Source organism: Durio zibethinus, chromosome 7 (genome assembly GCF_047325235.1).
Source record: "Durio zibethinus cultivar Kanyao isolate XHJ-2024 chromosome 7, ASM4732523v1, whole genome shotgun sequence".
In the NCBI taxonomy this organism is placed as follows: domain Eukaryota; kingdom Viridiplantae; phylum Streptophyta; class Magnoliopsida; order Malvales; family Malvaceae; genus Durio; species Durio zibethinus.
The window spans coordinates 27,021,306-27,043,939 of record NC_143168.1 but is presented as its reverse complement, the minus strand read 5'-3'; the positions used below and the strand labels follow the sequence as shown (position 1 = coordinate 27,043,939).

General features: G+C 31.4%; 1 pseudogene; it reads right to left on the bottom strand.

Annotated features, from left to right (window-relative positions):
* Positions 1 to 1,245: 1,245 nt before the first annotated feature.
* LOC149518277 (putative CCR4-associated factor 1 homolog 7 pseudogene) lies at positions 1,246 to 22,387 on the bottom strand (annotated as a pseudogene).
* Positions 22,388 to 22,634: the final 247 nt, after the last annotated feature.

The following is a 22,634-nucleotide window of genomic DNA, read 5'->3' as shown; positions in this document are numbered from 1 at the left end:
GTTTAGAAAAAATGTTATAAGAATTTTGTATGCATTTTGTATGGGTTTAATGAGGATTGTAAAATTAATTTATGAAACGTAATTAGATATATCCAATTCCTCTCTCTTCTTAAATCTTTTCTCTTCTCTAATGTTCTTGTAAAAGTTCTTTCAATCTGTAAATATTAAGTTCTTTATTGAAAGCCTAAAATTAATTTTTAAAAATACATATAAAAAAATAATTCAATTTTTTTTTTCATTTTCACTAATCAGTTTGGTTTTTCTATAGTACAAAATCTCTAAACACTTATCTTTTCTCAAATTTTTTTAAGAAAACCTTCAATTTACTTTCTCTAATTTCGATTCTCTCTTTTTTGTTTTTTTTTTTCAATTATTTGGGAGAAGCTTAGTTTGGAATAACAAAAGTCAATTTTATTAAAGTTCAATCCAAGAAAATAAAAAGGAAACATAAAAATATTAAAGAACAAAAAAAAAAGACATAAAAAAGAAAATGAATAAAAAAATAAGACAAAACAATGAGAATAATTCGAAGTCGTGAACGAGTAAAAATTAAACACCCACTTGGCTTTTCTCTTCTCTACTGTCACATCTTTGTTTCCCCACCATCCTTCTCTCTCTCCCTCGTCCCTCTTATTTCTTATGCTCCGTCAGCTTTATCTTCTTTTAAAATCTTCTTACTTATTTGTTTTTTCTACCTAAAACTTTATTTTTATTATATTTTTTTAATATATAATACATAAATAAATTTTTTTAATAAAATACCTAAACTATATATTTATTTATTAAATTATTTTAACTCTTAACATAATTAAAAAAAAATATTGATGTAACATAAATATTTAATAAGATAATAATACATAAAAAAATTTTAATTAATGTCTCATCAGTATTAAAAATATTTTTAAAAAAATTTTATAAAATTTTAAAATTTTTTAAAAAAATTTAAAAAAATTCAAAATTTTTTTTAAAAATTATCAAAAAAATTAAGGAAAATTAAAAATTTTCAAAAAATCTAAAATTTTCAAAAAATCCAAAATTTTTCAAAAAAATCTTGAAAAATTCAAAAAATGAATATTTTAATAAAAATAAAAATTTTTTAAAATAAAAAAAAATCACAAAAACTTAAAAAATATTTAAAATAAAAAAAGCCTTTGACATTTATCTGTGGGTATGGAACGCACTCGTAAAGACAAACAAAGAGTCGTCCAAATCTATTTTTATCTTCTTTTTTTTTTTTGGTTTTTATTACTTTTCGTTATCAATGAATACTTTGTCCATCTCATCATCTAATCCATACACCACACCTGAATATTTTCCAAAGAGCCACTAAAGAAATCCTCTTTCAATTTTATGAATGTATAAGATGTGAGCAAACTATCAGAACCTGCTTGATGACAAATCCCAACTCTTTCCAAATCCAACAATTCTGCAAGCTTGTTCAATCCACCATGTAGACTGTTGCAAAACTTCATCAAGTGCTTGATATCTTAAAGGGTGGGGAAATAAACAATGATCAAACTAAAGAACCCAACTTGGGTATCTGGCAAATTATGGCAAAGTCAAAAGCTTTAGCAAGTAACCTAAATCATAAACACTATGGAAAGTAACCCAATGCACACTATCATCCAAAATAATCTCTGAATTATAGCCACCAAAATTGTTCGATTTTAAGTCAAGTCTTGTTTTAAAGTTCATCGCGTGTATTAAGTTTTCAGATCTAGACCTGATTTTGATTTTGAATCAATTAGGCTTCAGGCCTAATTTGATCTAACCAGACCCAAAGCCCAATCTCATTCTTTATGCCCAAAATATATTTATATTTATATTTTATTTTATTTTATTCTATTTTTTTACTTTAATATTTATTAATTAAACAAAAAATATAATTAATTAATAAATAAATAACAGAAAACAGGGGGTTGATGTACGGCATTGCTATCCAGTCCCATTAGACCAACCACTCAGTCCCATCAGACTAACCATCCCAGTCTCATCAGACCAGTCACGCTTGTGACCTAACTAGACCAGCCACCAAACCAGTTGCCAGACCAGCCACCCCTTCACCAGGCCCTACAACTGCTCTACAGACACCTACAGCCACCCTCTACAACCCCTAGACCACCCATTGTCCCGAACATATACCCGGCCCTATAAAAAACCACGCTTCCTCGCCTTCCAAGTTCTGGGACACACCTCTATTTTCACAAATTCACAAAAAAAAAAAAAACGCAATCATCCCCGTAGGAAGGAGCCTCAGTGCCAAAGCCACCTACACAAAAAAAGGATCATCAGTTAATCTTAAAAGAAAAACACAAAAAACTTCAAACCCCGATCTATGCCAATTGGGGCTATTTCTCGCGAAAGAGATAGCGAATTTGAGCTTAGGAGGTTGAAAGGAGCTTTTCGATGAATTTTAAAAATTTTCAATCACCGACGATCATCGATGACGACCACTGGTAGTGACCTATACAGTGGTATGCGCGACGGTAGTACACCAGACTCTGGTGAAGCCAGAGAAAGCTTCTGAACTGAAAACTTTTTTTTTGAAAAAGTGAAAAAATGAGTTTAAAAAAAGTTGGCTTTTATATAAAAAAAAAACAAAGCCCAAAACGATGTCGTATTGGACCAAGGAGGATCTACGCGTCTACCCGAACTTGACTCGAGATCTGCACAATCGATCCGGTGACTCGTCTTTTAACCGACCCTGAACCAGCTCATCTAAACCGTTAGCCGAACCGCCACTCGACCGGCTCAACTGAACTGCTTACTGAATCGCCTCTGTTTTCGACCCAGCTGAACCAACGTTGACCGATCCGATTCAGGTAAAAAATTTGTTTATTATTTTTATTTTTATATAGTATTTATTTATATCATTTTTAAAATTATTATTATTGTTTCTTATGCATGCTTTAAAACTTTTAGAGTTTATTAAAATAAATACTTTTTGTTTTATAGTAATAATTAACAATAATAATAATTAAATGACAATAACAATAATAAAATTCAAATGTTTTTTAAAAACTTTTAATTCCTATTAATGTTTTTTTTAATAATCCAAGTATTAAATAAAAAATAATAAAATATGCATAAAATAATAATAATTAATAACAAAAAACTTTTTCCTGCCTAGATGTTGAAGGGAATACAATCGTGTTTTAAAAAATAATAATTTTGCTTAGATGTTGGAGAATTACTATTAAAAATAATAAATAATATTAAAACTAAATAAATTAATATTAACTCTTCATAATAAAAATTTATTTTCTTGAAAATCATAAAAATCGAACTTGCTCCAAAAGTTCACATAGATGTTAGAGATTTTTAGAGATGTTTGCGTTTTCTTTAACCCTAAAATTAAAATCCTAAAATCCAAAATCCCAAACCTTAAAATCCAAAATCCCAAACCCTAAGAGTTTGAACCCCAAATTTAGCATACACCCCTTAATCATTCCCCAAAAATCATCCAAGTCATAAACCTATACCCTAAATCTATTTCGAAACTTTAAGGAAACGTGCGAAAATCTCACATGAAATGATTTGTTTTCGAATGCTGCCTAGATGATAGGGTATTTAGGAAACTTTATTTCATTAAGTTTTTTTACACGAATTCTTAATTCGTATTAATAATGGGATTAATAAATAAAAAGTATAATAGTAAATTAGAATCTTAAATATAAATAGTTGCACCTAAGCTCTGCCTAGATGTTGAAGAGTTAAGGTGGTCTCATTATACTAAAAATTCGACTTTAAAATTGCATTTCATCCTATATAATATTCATTGGCATACTTACATTAGCATGTTATCGTTGGCAGTCATTTGCATCTTTTTGTCTTTAATTTTTACTATAGGATGATAAAGTGTTTTATAATAAAAAGGGACAATACATTCTTTTAAAAAAAATTTTTGTGATATTATAAAATAAAACAAAAATAATATTTCAAAGGAAATAATTCTTGGTACTTTACCTAGATGTTACAGAGTTACCAACAATTATCTTTTATAAAGCGTGTTATTTAATTTTAAGGATTGTTATGTTAAATCTTAAGTGAAAAGAGTTATTTTAAATTCTGCCTAGATGTTGAAAAATTTGAAGATAATTCTTTAACTTAAAGATTTTCTCACTATTCTTAAAATAAAGAGTTTTAGCAAATTTTTTTTTTCAAATGAAAAGGATTATTATTAAATTTTAAATTAAAACTATTTCATCCAACATAGAAAATATCGTATAATGAATTGGTACCAATTTATAGGCATTATGGGGGTGCTAATCTTTCCCCATACGTAATTAACTTTCGGACTCAACTTGATTTTTGTAGACCAAAATTTATCTTTTTGATAAACTTTAAACCCATTTTTATAGTTTTGTTAAAAAGATAAACTTTTGGGTGGCCAATCACACCATAAAAAAAGATTGGTGGCGACTTTTTTTATTTTTCTTGATTTTTAAAATTTTTTACGTCTAGGGGTCCTAAACAGTTTGGTGACTCCACTGGGATTATTAGTTGAGAGTCAAGCTAAAATTTTCATTATGCGTTATTGACAATGGTTGGATTTAATTAGTTTTATTTGATAGTTAATTTAATTGCTTTATTTTATTTTTCACAAATATAGAAGTTAATGAATAAAATAAATTGTATGTTAGTTATTACTTTATTTTGGTTTTGTGTTATGATTTATTTATGTTATGTTGATTAATACATCACTTTTTACACATTTTACATATTCATTTGCATGCATGAGCTCTAGATCCGAGCTCTATTCTTTTTAGGAGGAAGTGAAGTAGCTACGTGCTCGTGAGGTGATAACCTCTGCATTTACTAGCGAAATACTTTCACTTAGATTGAACCATTTCCGTTAGTAGCCTGTAATGGGTAAGGATCAGGGAGCCTTACTAGTCTATAACGGACAATAATGTGAGGAATAGTGAGAATCTTTAGATACGTAAATCTTAACCTGGCATATAGTGAGCCGTAAGGCCTAGCCTTAGGATAGAGCCATGCCGTCCTTTAGAAAATTACCTAAAATTGGGACACCATATATTCTGTTCTGTCATATACATGTTTATTTATTTATTTACTTCTTTATTTATTTATTTTATTTACATTACTAATTTGTTTAATTCTTTTGTTGCCTTTAATTTTGCTGCATGCATCATATAGGTATCATATTTCTTAAGAGGGTATTGTTTTGGATCAATCTTTAGTAAAGAACTTTTAGAAAACCTACGAGATGTCATCTGTGTGTAAGAGCTACTTAGAGGTTAAGAGCTAATAAAAAAGTACTCAGAAGAAAGAAAGAGATTATTTAGTAGATGATCATATCCCGTCGCTACTACAGTCAGTGCACATGGATCTTAATCAAAATGACATATCAAAATTGAAAGTCATTTGGAAATAGTGGGGAATAGAAAGAAAGAAATCTTTTTTCAAGAAATATGGGGATGTGGCACTATTCATGTCAGTAAAGATTGATGAACAGCTGATTAGAGCAACAATAGAATTTTGGGATCTATCTTACCAATGCTTTGTTTTTAAACAAAAAGACTTGACCCCTATAATTGAAGAATATTCATCTTTACTTCGGATCAAATTTGTCAATCAAGACAAGATCTATTGAAAAGAGAAGAAAACCACTTAATATAAAAAAAAAACTAGCCAAGATCATGTAAGTAAAGGTTGAAGAGATAGACAAGCACAAGAAGGAAAAGAATGGGTTGAGACTATTCCATCAGCTTTTCTGTTCGAGTATATAAAAAAGTATATTGATATTGATCAAGGGTTGGATGTGTTTGCTTTGGCCATGTATGGATTGATGATATTTCCTAAGGTGTTAAGACATATAGAAACATCAGTGATTGACTTTTTTGAGCAATTGGATAAAGGAATCAACTCTTCACCAAATATTTTGGCAGAAACTGTTAGATCACTTAATTTTTGTTGAAGAAAGGGTGATGGGCAATTTATGAAGTGTGCTCAATTACTTTTTGTTTGGCTCACAAGCCACTTTTGGAGAAAAGAAAAGGTATCATTTCGACCATTCTTCATTCATTTCATTCTCATTAAGGAGTTTGTTGTCAATGAATAGAGAAGGGATTGGACAAAAGGTCAGTGGATGTCATTCTTTCTAGAACTCACTAGTGATGATGTAACATGAAAGGCACCATGGATGCTTCCTATGACTATCTTGTATAGTTGTGGAGATGAGTCATGGGTACCTTTGTTAGGAATATGGGAGGTAGTGAGTTATGCACTTCTTATAGTTCAAAGATAATATGACTCACGACAGTTTATTCCTATGAGTCATAGACTCAGTTCACTCGAGTTTGATTATAGGACACCCGATTATGTGAAAAGGGTTCGTGAAATCATCAAAGCATGAAAGCAAGTCAATTGAATGAGCCCAGCTAGATTTATAGATAATGTTACAGAAGGTTACTTTACGTGAAGGATAAAAAATGTCTAATGAAATTAGGCCTTTTGATACCAGTATTGTTAACTTTTAAGATTGCGCAATGAGAGTTTGAGATTGAAAGAAAAAAGTTAAAGAAAGAGAAGATGACTATGATGGATCAAGTTAACTAATTGAGACATGATTTAATGATAAAAGATGATGTAGTACAGAAGTTGACCAAGGAACGAAAGGTATTGAAAGAAGATTTGCAAAATCTGCATCAAAAAAATAAGAAATTGAGGTTGGACAGTAGACCTTTAAAGGGATTTAAGAAGGATATGGAAGAATTAAGAGATATGGTGGAGTATTGAAAGAATAAAGCTCGATAGAATAAGGAAGTGATCTCTACACTCACCAAAGAACAGCATGAATGAAAAGAAAAACTTTCAAGAGCTTTTAAAAAGGTAGCGAAGTGCCAAAAGGAAACCAAAAAGCTAAAAATTAAACTAAGGAATGAATAGAATAGGAACTCCGATTTGTAAAATGAGAAAAAGGCTTTAGAGCAAGAATTAATGAGCTTAAAGCTTTAGTTGACAAACAATCAAAGTCACATAGATAAGATTTTAGCTGAATGATAAGAGAGAAAGGATTATTGGGCTCGCACTTGCAATATGAAAGTGGATGCTCGAGAAATATAGAGATCTGAAAGTTTAAGGAGACAACAATACATAGAACATTTGACCATTCAAATTTACAAGGCTATCCGAAAAACAAGATATATGGTCAAAAAGGCAGAAGCACTGGAATGAAAGATTGTACCGACTCAAGGCTACAGTCAGAGACTATTGAACTTTTTGTGTGAAGCTAGAGAGCAATATGCTCAAATCAAATGTTTTTATGGTTTTAATGCAAGGATGATCGGATGATGTATAAAGATTCTCATGGTTAATGAAAGTTTCTTTTTGTTCCTATTGATCTAAAATAATACCCACAATTTGCATATCATTCATTCCATACATGCATTTTAATAAAGGTAAATACTGACATAATAAACAATGATATTATATTATGCGTTCTAATTCATGGTTAAAAAACTACGGTTCAAGAATAGCAAAGTCGAATAATCTAAGTTAGACAATCCCGCATAGATATAATACTCGTTTTCAAGCTCGAGTTATGGAAGAAGAGAACGCAACTAAATTTAAGAGAGTTGAAAGAGCACAAGAGAAAATAAGAGAAAGAGTGATGGAGATACAACAAAGTATCAAAGCACAAATAGCTGAATTAAGACAACTACTAACTGGTTCATTGAACGATGTAGACACTAAATTTATCCAGATTTTAATTAAGTTTTAGTTATCAAATTTTAATTCTCGAGCTATCGAGTCAAAACCCGATTTTAATTCAATTGGGCTTCAAGCTCGATTTCAATTCGACTGGGCCTAAAGTCTGATTTTGATTGGGCCTGAAACCCATTTTATTTTTTAAACCCCAGCCTGCCTTTTATTATTTATTTATTAAATTAAACAAAAATATGAAATACAAAAAAATACAAAATACAAAATACAAAAAAATACCAAAAAACCAAAATATAAAATACCAAAAATATATAAAATACAAAAAAAAGAATAAAAAAATAAAAAATGGGGGATGGCAGTGGTGCCTTCCTCAGCACCACTGGCATCATGCCCTACCCACCATACCCTATCCCTCTCCCATACCTTACAAATGTTATCCTAGCTATCCTACCCTACCACTGAATAAAACAGAAAAAATAAAAAAGGGTGAGGAGCTCGTGCTCACCCCCATGTCGAGTCTTGTGCCACCTACTCAGGCATAAGACACGGTAAGAGCTCTATAAATAGAGCTCCTGGCCGAATGAAAAGAGGGAAGAAAAGGGAATCCTGCCAAAAAAAATCAACACAATCCTCGCCATTCGACAAGGAACCCAACGCCAAGTGAGAGCCTCTGCACAAAAAATAAAATAAAATCAGTTTAAAAAAAATGACACACAAAAAAAATTGTGGTCAAAACTTTCAAGCTAGATCTACGCTATTTGGAGCATTTTTAGGTGAAATGGGGGTTGGATCTATGTTTAGGGTGTTAAGAGGAATATTTTGGGAAATTTTGAAAATTTTTGACATCGATAACGATGGTCGGAGCTCGTCGCCGACGAGGACTACGGCGGCCATCACGATGGATAGCCACCGGCCCCAGGTCGACCTGAAAAAAAAAAGAAGGAGAGAGCGATTTTTAGATGAGGGAAGAAATGACCAAAAAACAATTTGGCTTTTATATAAGCTGTCAATAGCCAAAATAACACCGTTTTAATAAACGCCCAAAACGACGCCATTTTAGACACCCAGATCCGCGTGTCAACTCGTGACCCGACCTGGGGTCCGCGCACCTGACCCGATGATCCGTTTCTCCTTCAGCCTCTGATCGATCCATCTGAATCGAACCAGACCAAATCGAATTGCCCCAAACCGTTGAACCGACCCAGACCGAACCGCTGATGCCAGACCGAACCGTCGGTTCGAATCGCACGTTGATCGATCCGGTTCAGGTAAAAAATTTTTTTTTTAATTTTTTAAATTTTTTTAAAATATTATTTTTGTTATTTTAATTATCATTATTAATATTTATGCATGTAAAAATGTTTAAATTTACCAAAATAAATTTTTATTATTTTATTAATATTAATTATGATAAAAGCTTTTATATTAATTTTAGAATAAATCTTATAAAATAATAAAAAATAATAATATAAATAAGGAAAAAGGAAATTTTATCCAATGATGGGATTCTAAAAGTATTCCGAGTAATGATGCTTTACGAAATCTCTAGGTGAGAAGATTTTTTTAAAAATATTACTAGTGTATTCGAATATTTATAAAAAATATTCAATATAATAAAATTCTTTTTTTCTTTAAAATTTCAATTAAAAATAAAAAAATCAAATTAAAATTAATAATTTTTTTTTTTTAAAAATAAAATGTTTGCATCAACAAAATTATCATTTGCATTGTATACATGGCATAAGTTTTATGAAACATAAATTTGAGCCTCTAAGAATGAGATTCTAAAATATTCTGAAAAGCGATGCCTAAGAAATCTCTAGATGAAAAAAGTTCTTCTAATGTTACCAACATATTGGAACATTTTAAGAATTATTTCAATAAAAAGGTTCTAATTTATTTTTCTCAAATAAAAATGAAACAATAATTAAAAAAATTAAAAACCAATTTTTAATAAATAAAATATCAAGAAAATTATTTTTTAAACACTGAAAATGGGACTTTTTTTTTTTCAAAATCAAAGGATAACATGTAGTTAATTGGTACCATTTTAAACAGGCACTGTGGGGGTGCTAATCCTTCCCTACACGTAACCGACTCCCGAACCCAGACCGTTACGCAAACCCTAAAATTATCCTTTTAATAAATTTTGATTAATTTTAAGATTTCATAAAAGGATATGTTTTAATAGGTGGCCAATCATACCTAGCCAAAAAAGATTGGTGATGACTCTGTTTTTTTTTTATTTTTTTATTTTCGTTTCCAAATTCGTCAGGCAAACACAAAACCGTTACGACAAATGGTAAATGAGTTACTGGTGCATCAAGGATAGAGGAATAAGTTAATACTGAAGAACCACTTTATCCTCTAAGATTCACTCTGCCTTAGGCCCAAGCTCAAGCTCCTTGTGGCATACATATATGCCCACCAAGTGTGCAGCCATACCCCTATGTCAATCATTCTGCTAGCCAACAATCGATCCACTTGAATACTAATGTGAGGCCTATCCCAACTGATCCTATCATAGTACCAAATCTTGATGAACCAGTTGAATAAGAAAAGTCCTGTGAAATGTCAGAGCCCATTATAAACTCAAAAATACAAAACAAGTATGATCAATTTGAAGAGAAGCTCAAAAGTAATAAAAAGTAATTATATATGCGGGGTTATTGATGCTAATAAGCTAAGCTTGGTACTTAATTTAGTTATCCTGATTAAATTTAAAATCCTAAACTTTGAAAAATATGATGAAACAAAATATCCTTCTGCTTATATTATCATGTTCTATCAAAAGATAACAGATCATACCCAGAATGACAAACTCATGATAACTATTTTCAAGATAATTTAACTGGATCAACAGTAAGATGGTTAGTACAGTTAGATCAAAGTAAAATTCATACATGAAAAGACTTGACCAAAACCTTTATTACTCAATATAAGCATGTCATTGATATGACCCTTGATAGGTTGTCATTACAAAATATGGAGAAGAAATCAATGAAAACCTTTAAAGAATATGCATATCGATGAAGAGATGCAACGGCCTAGGTCTAACCACCACTAATTAAAAAAGAGATAACTGTGCTATTTGTCAACACACTAAAAACCCCATACTATAATAGGTTGGTGAGGAATACCATGAAAAACTTCTCTAACATGGTAATCTTGGAAGAAATGATAGAGAATGTCATCAAAAGTGGTAAAATTGAAGGGACCGAAAGAAAAACAGTGAGCTCAAAAAAAAAATAATAAGAGAGACATGCTATCACTTACAAAAATTTTTCATATCGTCCTTTTATCCCATATAGTTCAAATCCATCATACCCTCTCTATTACCCTGCTACCAACCAAATTTTTCAGTAATTATATTATTACTGAGCACCCCTAACAACTACCGCGTAGATCAAGCTTTAGCCCTCAACCATCTAATTGCACCCCCGTATCTCTAACCCAACCATTCGCCCAATCAACCCACCAAAATAATAATCAAAGAAACCCACTAAACAATAACAATCAGGAAAGACCTCATTTCGATCCAATTCTCATGTTTTACATCGATTTGTACTCTTAGTTGGTGAGAGGCCACCTTATCACTTCTTCTTATGTGAAACCATTAAAGCCACCTTACCCTAGTTGATATGACCCTAACGCTAAGTGCGATTATCACTATTGTGTTACATGACACTTTACTGAAAATTGCATAGCATTTAAATATAAAGTACAGGGTCTAATAAAATTATGGGCTTTTAACTTTTGACACCAAATTCAAGCCAAGTGTGAGTGAAAACCCTTTGCCAGATCACATCGAAAGAAAAATTGATATGGTGGGTAACGAAAAAGATGTGAAAATCAAAAGATACGTGGATAAAGTAAAGATCCCTTTTGAACGGTTGTATGATTGTTTATGTGAGACAAGTATGATTCAAACGCTATTTTTGGATGAAAATGAAAGTTATGAAGACCTTGACCAATTTTTCAAATACCATGAAAAAACGGTTGGATATTCGATCCAAGTTTGTGAAACCTTTAGACAAATATTACAGAGCTTGATGAATGAGGCCATCATTAAGTTTTATGATGAATGTGATGAAAAAAATGTAAATACAGTAGGTGGCGAGCATCCTAGCAAGTCTTTTTTTCCAAACCTCTCACTGTCTACTATAATGAGAAATCAAAGCCCGTAGCTGAGAAAACCATTTCCTCTTCCAAGACACCAATAACTATTTATGTCCCCAATCCATTTTCTTACCAAACTGATAAAATAGTCTCATAAAAGTACGATTATGATGTTGTGATAGAAGGGATTGATGTGACTTCGAATGATCTAGGTATGAAAAATATTGCCAACATAACAGGAGTAGAATGAATGACTCAAAGTGGTCGGATTTACACTCTCAATATGTCAGCGAGGGCCAGAAGGGGAAAGTAAAATAAGAAAAGAAAACATAAAGGTAAATTAAAATTTTCAGCCAGTAGCAAGCCTAGAAGTGTAAATCAACAAATCGATGTTAGAAAAAGAAGCCTTTGAGTTTTTAAAAATCATCAAGCATAATGAGTATAGTGAGGTAGATCAGCTGAATAAACTACCAGCTCGTATTTTTTTATTGTCATTATTGCTAAATTCAGAGCCACACAAGAATGCTTTTTTAAAAGTACTTAATCAGGTTTATGTCAAGCATAATATTTTTGTTGAAAAGATAGATCACACAGTCAAAAATATTATAGACCCAAATTTTATCTCTTTTAATAATAATGAAATACCTTCAAAAAGACGATGTAGTGTTAAGGCCTTGCTTATTACTGTAAAATATAAAACCCACACTATGGCCAAAGTTTTGATTAACAATGGATCCTCCATTAATGTCATACCTCTAATGATGTTGACAAGACTCCCGGTAGACTCCTCTCACATGTAAAATAGTCATATGATTGTAAGAACGTTTAATGGAGCACGAAGAGAAGTAATTGGCGATATAGAGATCCCATTATAGATCGATCCTTGTACCTTTAACATTTTATTTCAAGTGATGGACATAACTCATGCATATAGTTATTTACTGAGAAAATTTTGGATTCACACGACCAAAGTTATACTTTCATCTCTGCACTAGAAGGTCAAATTTATCGTAAAAGGGAAACAAGTATGTGTAAATGGTAAGGAGGATTTATTAGTAACAAAAACCTTAACCATTCCTTACGTTGAGGTTGCAGAAGAAGCAATCGAATGTTCATTCAGAGCTTTTGAAGTAGCAAATGCTACTTATGTCAGAGATGGGTCAAAGATACCGATCTCTCAATTGTCAAAAACAATAAATATGGTGATTAAAAAGACTATTGACAAAGGTTGGCAAGCTGGGTAAGGCTTACGAAAAGCTTTACAAGGAATTGCAACAGCACCCCGTTTGGTGAAAAATGGGGATTAAGCTATAAGCCTATGGCTATTGATAAAAAGAACATAATGCTAGAAAAGAAAAAAAAAAGAGAATGACACGCTTCAAAGGGCAAGACTTGATTGATAAAGAAATGGTGTTCCCTTATTTGTATAAAACATTTTATTCAGGCGGGCATATTTATCCTAGATCAATAGAGGTTGAACAGAGAAAACTAGTAATAGGATTGAAGGAAGCCTTTTCTCGATTTCAAATTGAAGCAAATGAAAGAGTCATGCAAGATAAAGAGATCTTTTTTTCTTTTTAGGTTAAGAGACCCGAGAATGGTATACCATTTTTGTTATCTTTGAACCTTTTAACTCAAAAATTTCAATTGCTTCTGCCCAAGAGCATGCGGAGGTTAAATGTATAGGCTTATTTTCATTGTCTTAATAAAATGATGGATGCAATGCATTTCATGTATACTGTGTTCTCTATTTTTCATTTTTCATTCTTTTTTCATAGCTATCATCTTTCTTTTTGCCAAGATCAATATATATTTCTTTATGATTATACCCATTTTTAGGTTTTCTAATAATGAACATTATGGATGACCAAGGCAATAACACCAGGTTTGATTTTAAAAATTCGATTTACATTAGCGAGCTTGATAACGATAATAATTCAGAAAACTATGATTTGCCTCACGATCTACTGAAATGGATGGAGTAAGAAGAGAAAATTATAATACCCCATCAAGAATTGACTGACATGTTGAATTTGAAAGACGATGAGAATAAGAAAAAAGTTAGGATCGGTACTTTATTATCACCGATTGAGAAACAAAAACTGGTGAATTTATTACAAGAATATATAGATGTATTTGCATGGTCCTATCAAGATATGCTCAAACTTAGCACGGAGGTGGTTAAGCATAGATTGTCTTTAAAACCCAGAGTGTTGATTGGTACAGTAAAAGTTGAGACGCATGAAGCCAAAAATGTTAGTAAAGATAAAAGAGGAAGTAAAGAAGCAATTTGATGCTGATTTTTTGTAAGTAGCCAAGTACCCTGAATGGGTAGCCAATATAGTCTCGGTTTTAAAGAAAGATGAAAAAGTTAGAATATGTGTAGACTATCAATATTTGAATAGGGCTAGCCTAAAAGATAATTTTCGTTGCCACATATTGATACCTTTATGGATAACACTGTTAAACACTTCACTTTTTTCAATCATGGATGGGTTTTCTAGCTTTAACCAAATTAAAATAGCTCGTGAAGATATGGAAAAAACCACATTTGTGACAATGTGAGGCACATTTTGCTATAAAGTCATGCCTTTCGGGTAAAAAAATGATGGTGCCATATATCAAAAAGTGACGGTCATTTTTTTTCATGATATAATGCACAAAGAGACAGAAGTATATGTCGATGATATGATAGCTAAGTTTTAAGAAAGTCAAGATCATGTTGTTAATTTTAAAATACTTTTTGAAAGATTACTGAGATACCAGCTCAAGTTAAATCTAGCCAAATGCATCTTTGATGTTAAATCTGAAAAGCTTCTAAGGTTTATAGTCAATGAAAGAGGTATAGAAATAGACCCTGATAAGATTCAAGCCATTCAAGAGTTGTCAGTGCTGTACATGCAGAAGGAAGTGAGAGGCTTTTTAGGACGATTGAATTATATTTCTTGCTTCATATCTCAACTTACCTCAAAATGCGATCCAATCTTTAAGTTACTTAGTAAAAATAATCCTGGTGAATGGGATGAAGAATGCCAAAATGCCTTTGAAAAGATTAAAGAGTATTTGACAAGCCCATCAGTGTTAGTACCACCAGTTGTAGGAAGGTCGTTAATTGTATATCTAACTAATCAAGAAAAATTAAAATGATGTGTATTGGGGTAAAAAGATGAAACAGGCAAGAAAGAGCACGTTGTTTACTATTTGAGTAAAAAGTTTACAGAATATAAGGCCAAGTATCCCCAAATAGAAAAAATATATTGTGCCCTAGCTTGGACTACTCGTAGATTCAGGCAGTATATGCTCTATCATACGACTTGGCTGATATCAAAATTAGATCCCTTCAAGTACATTTTTGAAAAACCATTTCTATCAGATAGGATAAGGAGATGGTAAGTCATGCTCTCGAAATATGATATTGTGTATGTGACATAAAAGTTCATAAAAGGGAGCGTAATAGCTAATTTTTTTGCGTATCGAGCTATAAAAGATTACAAGCCTATGAAGTTTGAGTTTTTAAATAAAGACTTGATGGCGATCTTGCAAGACGAAAATGAAAAGCTTGTAAGAAAAGTGTGGAAGATGTTTTTTAATAAGGCATCCAGTATAATAGGGCATGGCATTGGGGCATGGCTAATATCCTTATAAGGGAATTATTACCTCTGTACTGCAATGTTAGATTTCAATTGCACAAACAATGTTGCTAAATACAAAGCATGTGTCATGAGGTTACAAATGGCCATTGAAAAGAAGATTGAAACATTAAAAGTATATGGGGATTTAGCCTTGGTAATTTATCAACTAAAAGGTGAATGGAAGACCATGGCCCCGAAACTAGTGTTATATTAAAGGCACATAATCGGCTTGATGAAACATTTTAAAAAGATCCAATTTCAAAATGTTTCTCAAAAAAAAATTCAGATTGCTGATGCCTTGACTACTTTGACAACAATGTTCAAGTTAAATGATAGTACGAGAATCTAGCCTATCATAGTATAAATGAAAAATTCACCAACCTATTGTTCGAACGTGAAAGAAGAGGTAAATCGATAACTATGGTACTATGACATTATACAGTATATCAAGTGCCAAAACTACCCAGAGCAGGCCTTAGAAAATGATAAGAGGATCATTTAAAAATTAACAGCAGGATTTGTGCTTGATGGAGAAATCCTATATAATAAGAGTTGAAACTAGATCTTGCTAAGTTGTGTAGACACTATCAAAGCAAGAATGATTCTCGAAGAAGTACACGAAAGAATTTACGAAACACATGCTAATGGGAATATAATGGCCAAATAGATTATAAGAGCAGGTTACTATTGGTCTACGATGGAAAATGATTGTATCAATTACACCAGAAAGTGCCATAAATGCCAAATTTATACAAATAAAATTCATTCCAATTCAGTCTCACTGTATGTCTCGACACCACCATGGCCTTTTTTTATGTGAGGAATGGATATGATCGAACCCATAACCCTAAAAGCTTCAAATGGGCATCGCTTTATCTTTGTGATAATCGATTACTTTACCAAAAGGATAGAAACAACTTCGTACGCTAGTATCACACGATCAGTAGTGTGCGGATTCATCTTAGATAATATATCGGTATAAGCTCCCAAAAAGAATCATCTTAGATAATGCTAGCCACTTAAACAATAAAATGATGAAAGAATTGTGTGCATAGTTCAAGATAAAGCATCATCATTTAGCACCATATCGCCTAAAAATAAATGGTGCAATGAAAGTTACCTTTTGCCATACTTGCCTATAGAACATCAATTCAAACCTCCATGGGGGCCACCCCATTTTCGCTAGTATATATGATGGAAGCTGTACTACCGATTGAAGTAGAAATTCCTTTTCTGAGAATTTTGATGAAGGTAAAATTGAATGAAGCAAATTGGGTTCGAGATCATTTCAAGCAACTGAATCTTATTGAAGAGAAAAGGCTCTCGGCACTCAGCCATTGACAAATGTACCAAAGAAGAATCAAGAGAGCACATGACAAGAAGATACAATCTCGAAGTTTTCATGAAGGTGAATTGGTTTTGAAAAGGGTTTTGCTATAACAACATGACAATAGAGAAAAATGGACGCCCAATTGGGAAAATCCATATATGGTAAAAAAAGTATTTTCTAGCAAAGCTCTGATCCTTACAGAAATGGATAGTGATAAATTACCAAATCTTGTGAATTTAGACACTGTCAAGAAATATTTTACTTAAAAAAAAGATGTATAAAAAAATAAAAAAAGGGAGATGATTCAGACTGAAAACCCGAAAAGGCAGTTTGAACCAAAAAGTGGTCATTTGAGCTGTAAACTTAAAAATGTAGCTTAAATAAAGGTGGAGCTAAAAAAAAATCCTTCAAAGAATGAAGGAGTGGCACCAAATGGACAAATCGTTGCCAGAATTAAGAGAGATGACTTTTAGGGGTAAGTTCTCATTAGTTATAGATATAGGGCAATGATTGGTTGTATGAAATCAAACGTGATAAAATCACAAATGTAACGTGTTTTTGGAAAAGATCTAATCTGAGTAGGCCAAGGTCATTCAAATGTTCATTATCTAGGGAATTGATATTCGATTTTTGAAATACTTTTGAGTTAACTATTCTTTGTGTCCCAAAAAGCTTATCTTTATCTTTCTAAATCCAAAATACCCCATTACTGACCTTGAACCTGAAATCATTGCATTTATCATTTAAAATTAAGATAATGATTGATAAAGTTCATAATAGACCAATGCATCATTCGAAAAGAGAATGCAATATAAGGATGACAGAAATAATGATACAGGGTCAGAAAGAATAAAATGAAATTGATTAATCACTGAAAATAAAGAAAAGAGAAGAGATAAAAAAAGAATTCAAAGAAGATTTTAGAGTAACTAAAAGCCAAATAGGTCTATCAGAAGATGAAGATTTTTGGATGAAAATCAAAAGTCTTAAAAAGATGAGACTACTGGAAACAGCTCTTAAAGTTTGAAAGAATTGAATCAAAAACTTGAATTAACTTGGATGAAAACACATGATATAATTCATTGATTACATCTTTGTCTTTTCATTCATCATAATCATTGCATACATCACATATCTCTTGATAAGTTGCATAAAAGGTTTCTTTATGAAACATCAGGAAGAATCAGCATTTTTTAAAAAAAAAAAACAAAGATGATGACCTTGAAGATGGTATGTTATCTTTAGCACGATTCTTAGAATTGAAACTATCAACCTATAAAGTGCCCAATCCTTTATTGTTCAACTCACAGCTTAGTCTTAGTCACATTTATTATCTCGATTCATGGTTTAATCCCGATCTCATTATTCTTTAACTTACGATTTAATCCTAATCACATTATTTCTTGACTCGCAGTTTAATCCCCGTCTTGTTATTCATTGACTCGTGATTTAATCTCAGTCCCTTTATCTTTTGACTTGCAGTTCAATCCCGATTATCTTTATTTATTTATTTATTTCTGTTATTTTTTTGTTTACTTGCGGTTTAATCCCAATCTCTTTACTTTTAAGTCGAGGTTTAATCTCGATCCTTATTATTTCTCTAACTTACGGTTTAATCCCAGTCTCTTTATTTTTTTGACTCGTGATTCAATCTTGATCGTCTTTATCCTCTTGACTCGTGGTTCAACCTCAATCCTCATGATTCATTGACTCACGATTTAATCCTGGTCGTTATTATTTTCTTTACTTATGGTTCAGTCCCAATCGTCTTTATCCTCTTAACTTATGATTCAATCTCAATCATCTTTATCCTTTGGACTTGCGGTTCAACCCCAGTCCTTATGATTTCTTGACTCACTATTTAATCCCAGTAATCATTGTTTTCTTAACTCGTGGTTCAATCTCAATCGTCTTTATCCTATTAACTTGTGATTCAATCCCGATTGTCTTTATTCTCTTGACTCACGGTTTAATCCCAATCATCGTCATTCATTGACTCGCAATTCAATCATGGTCTTATTATTCTTCGACTCGCGATTAAATCCTGATCTCTTCAGCTTCTCTGACGAGCGGTTCAATATCGATCTCTTTATTTCTAAGTAGCAATTTCATCCTGATGGTCATTATTTTTTGACTCGTAGTTCGATCATGGTCTTATTATTCATCGACTCGTGGTTTAATCCCAATCATCTTAATTTTTTGACTCATGGTAACAAAAAAAAAAAACAACAAAAAAGAAAAAACAAAACAAAATTTTTTAGCTTCAGACAAAATTGATGTCTTTATCTTTGCCATATTACTGATTCTCAGTAATGTACAAAAAGGGGTAGCTGTAGACACCAAATTTATCTGATTTTTAGTCAAGTCTCATTTTAAAGTTCATCGTGTGTTTGAGTTTTCAGGCCTAGGCCTGATTTCAATTTTGACTCTATTAGGCTTCAGGCGAAGCCCAATCTCATTCTTTAAGCCCAAAACATATTTATATTTATATTTTATTTTATTTTTTTACTTTAATATTTATTAATTAAACAAAAAATACAATTAATAAATAAAAAATAAAAAAGATAGAAAACATGGGATTGGTGTATGACGTCGCTATCCAGTCCCATCAAACCAACCATCCCAGTTTCATCAGACCAGTCACACTTATGACCTAACCAAACCAGCCTCCAGACCAGTCGCTAGACCAGCCACCCCTTCATTAGAGCCCTACAGTTGCCCTATGGACACCTATAGCCACCCTTTACAACCCCTAGACCACCTACTGTCCCGAACATATACCTAGCCCTATAAAGAACTCAGCTTCATCCCCTTTCAAGTTCTAGGACACACTTCCATTTCCAAAAACACAAAAACTTCCACACCTAGAAGCTTAAAACCATTCCTAGAAACCCAAACATTTCCCCATCCCCACCTATCAGAAAATAAAAAAAAAAAAACCAAAACAAATCCATAAAAACAAAAAAAAAAACACAGTCCTCTCGTTAAGGAGGAGCCTCAACGCTGAAGCCACCTGCACAAAAAAAAGATCATTAGCTAATCTTAAAAAAAAAAGAACACAAAAAATTTCAAACCCCGATCTATGCCAATTGAGGCTATTTCTCACGAAAAGGATAGTGGATCTGAGCTTAAGAGGTCGAAAAGAGCTTTTCGGTGAATTTTGAAATTTTTTGATCACCAGCGATCACCGGCGACGACCATCGATGACGACCCATATGGCGACCGACGCGATGACAGTACACCAGACTCTGGTGAAGCCAGAGAAAGCTTCTAAATTGAAAACTTTTTTTTCTGGAGAGGTGAAAAAATGAGTTAAAAAAAACTTGACTTTTATATAAGAAAAACAAAGCCCAAAACAACGTGGTATTGGACCCAGGAGGATCCACTCGTCTACCCGAACCCAATCAGAGATCCACGCAACTGACCTGGTGACCTATCCTTCAATTGACCCTGAACCGACTCAGTCGAACTGCTAGCCGAACCGCCACTCAATCGACTTAACCAAACTGCTTATCGAACCGCCCCTGTTTTTAGCCCAACCAAACTGGTGTTGACTGAACCATTGACCGGTCTGGTTCAGGTAAAACTCTTTTTTAAAATTTTTTTTATTTTTATATATTATTTATTTATATCATTTTTAACATTATTATTATTGTTTCTTATGCATGCTTTAAAACTTTTAGAGTTTATTAAAATAAATATTTTTTATTTTATAGTAATAATTAACAATAATAATAATTAAATGACAATAACAATAATAAAATTCAAATGTTTTTTAAAAACTTTTAATTCCTATTAATTTTTTTTAATAATCCAAGTATTAAATAAAAAATAATAAAATATGCATAAAATAATAATAATAATAATAATATAAAAAAAACTTTTTCCTACCTAGATGTTGGAGAGAATACAATCATGTTTTAAAAAATGATAATTCTGCCTAGATATTAAGAAATTATTATTAAAAATAATAAATAATATTAAAACTAAATAAATTAATATTAACTCTTCATAATAAAAATTTATTTTCTTGAAATTCATAAAAATTGAACTTGCTCCAAAAATCTGCCTAGATGTTGAAAATTTTTAAAAATGTTCGCTTTTTCTTTAACCATAAAATTGAAATCCTAAAATCCAAAATCCAGAATCTTAAAATCCAAAACTTTAAAATCCAAAATCCCAGACCCAGAAGAGTTTAAACCCCAAATTTAGGATACACCCCCTAATCATTCCCTAAAAATTGTGCAAGTCATAAACCTATACCCTAAATCTATTTCGAAACTTTAAGGATACGTGTGAAAATCTCACATGAAATGATTTGTTTTTGAATGCTGCCTAGATGATGGAGTATTTAGGGAACTTTATTTCATTAAGTTTTTTCACATGAATTCTTAATTCGCATTAATAATGAGATTAATAAATAAAAAGTATAATAGTAAATTGAGATCTTAAATATAAATAGTCACACCTAAGCTTTACCAAGATGTTAGAGAGTTAGGGTGGTCTCATTATACTTAAGAACCCGATTTTAAAATTGCATTTCATCATACATAATATTCATTGGTATACATACATTAACATGTTATCATTGGCAGTCATTTGCACTCTTTTGTCTTTAATTTTTACTATAGGATGATAAAGTGTTTTATAATAAAAAAGGACAATACATTTTTAAAAAAAATATTTGTGATATTATAAAATAAAATAAAAATAACATTATGAAGGAAATAATTCTTGGTATTCTACCTAGATGTTAGAGAGTTACCAATAATTATCTTTTATAAAGAGTGTTATTTCATTTTAAGGATTGTTGTGTTAAATTTTAAGTGAAAATGATTATTTTAAATTCTACTTAGATGTTGGAGAATTTGAAGATAATTCTTTAACTTAAAAATTTTCTCAATATTCTTAAATAAAGAGTTTTAGCAAAATTTTTTTTCAAACGAAAGGGATTATTATTAAATTTTAAATTAAAACTATCTCATCCAACATCGAAAATAGCACATAAAGAAGTGATATCAATTTATGGGCGTTGTGGGGGTGCTAATCCTTTCCTACACGTACTGACTCTTGAACTCAATATGATTTTTATAAACCAAAATTTATCTTTTTGATAAACCTAAAATTTTTTTTTATAGTTTTGTTAAAAAGATAAATTTTTAGGTGACCAATCATACCATAAAAAAGATTGATGACGACTTCTTTTATTTTTTTCGATTTTTAAAATTCTTTACGTTTGACAGTCTCAAAACTATTACGACATGAACACGTCAAAAGCTCACCAAACCTCATTGCTTTAATGCCCTTCTCATTGTTTTTTTTTCTTGAAATCTTGCCTCAAAAGCTCGACAGAATCATTAGCAAACACATCCTCGTTGATATTAAACTCACCGAAATTGAATTGTCAAATGCAAAACTTATCAGTTCCACATGTAGGCAAGGTTCCTTTCTCATGATCCGAAAACGTAAGACCCAGCTGAATCAACTTTAACCTATCAACATTGTCTTTCAAAGTTTGGTTGTTATACTCATAGCTGTTCTTGAAATTGACCACGGGATGCAATACAATGCTTGGAAACTTGGTTTCCATGGCAATGTAAGGGTAATCATCGACCATTTCAAGAATTTTTCAAAATTTTTTTGAAAATTTATGGATTTTTTTAATTTTGATTTTTTAAAAAATTTTTAAAATTTTTTAGAATTTTCTTAGATTTTTTTAATTTTTAAAAAATTTTTGAATGTTTTTTGAATTTTAAATTTTTTTTATAATTTTTAAAAATATTTTAAAATATTTTAAATTTTTTATAATTTTTTTTTTAATTTTGATATGATATTGGTGATATCATATTAATTAAATTATTTTT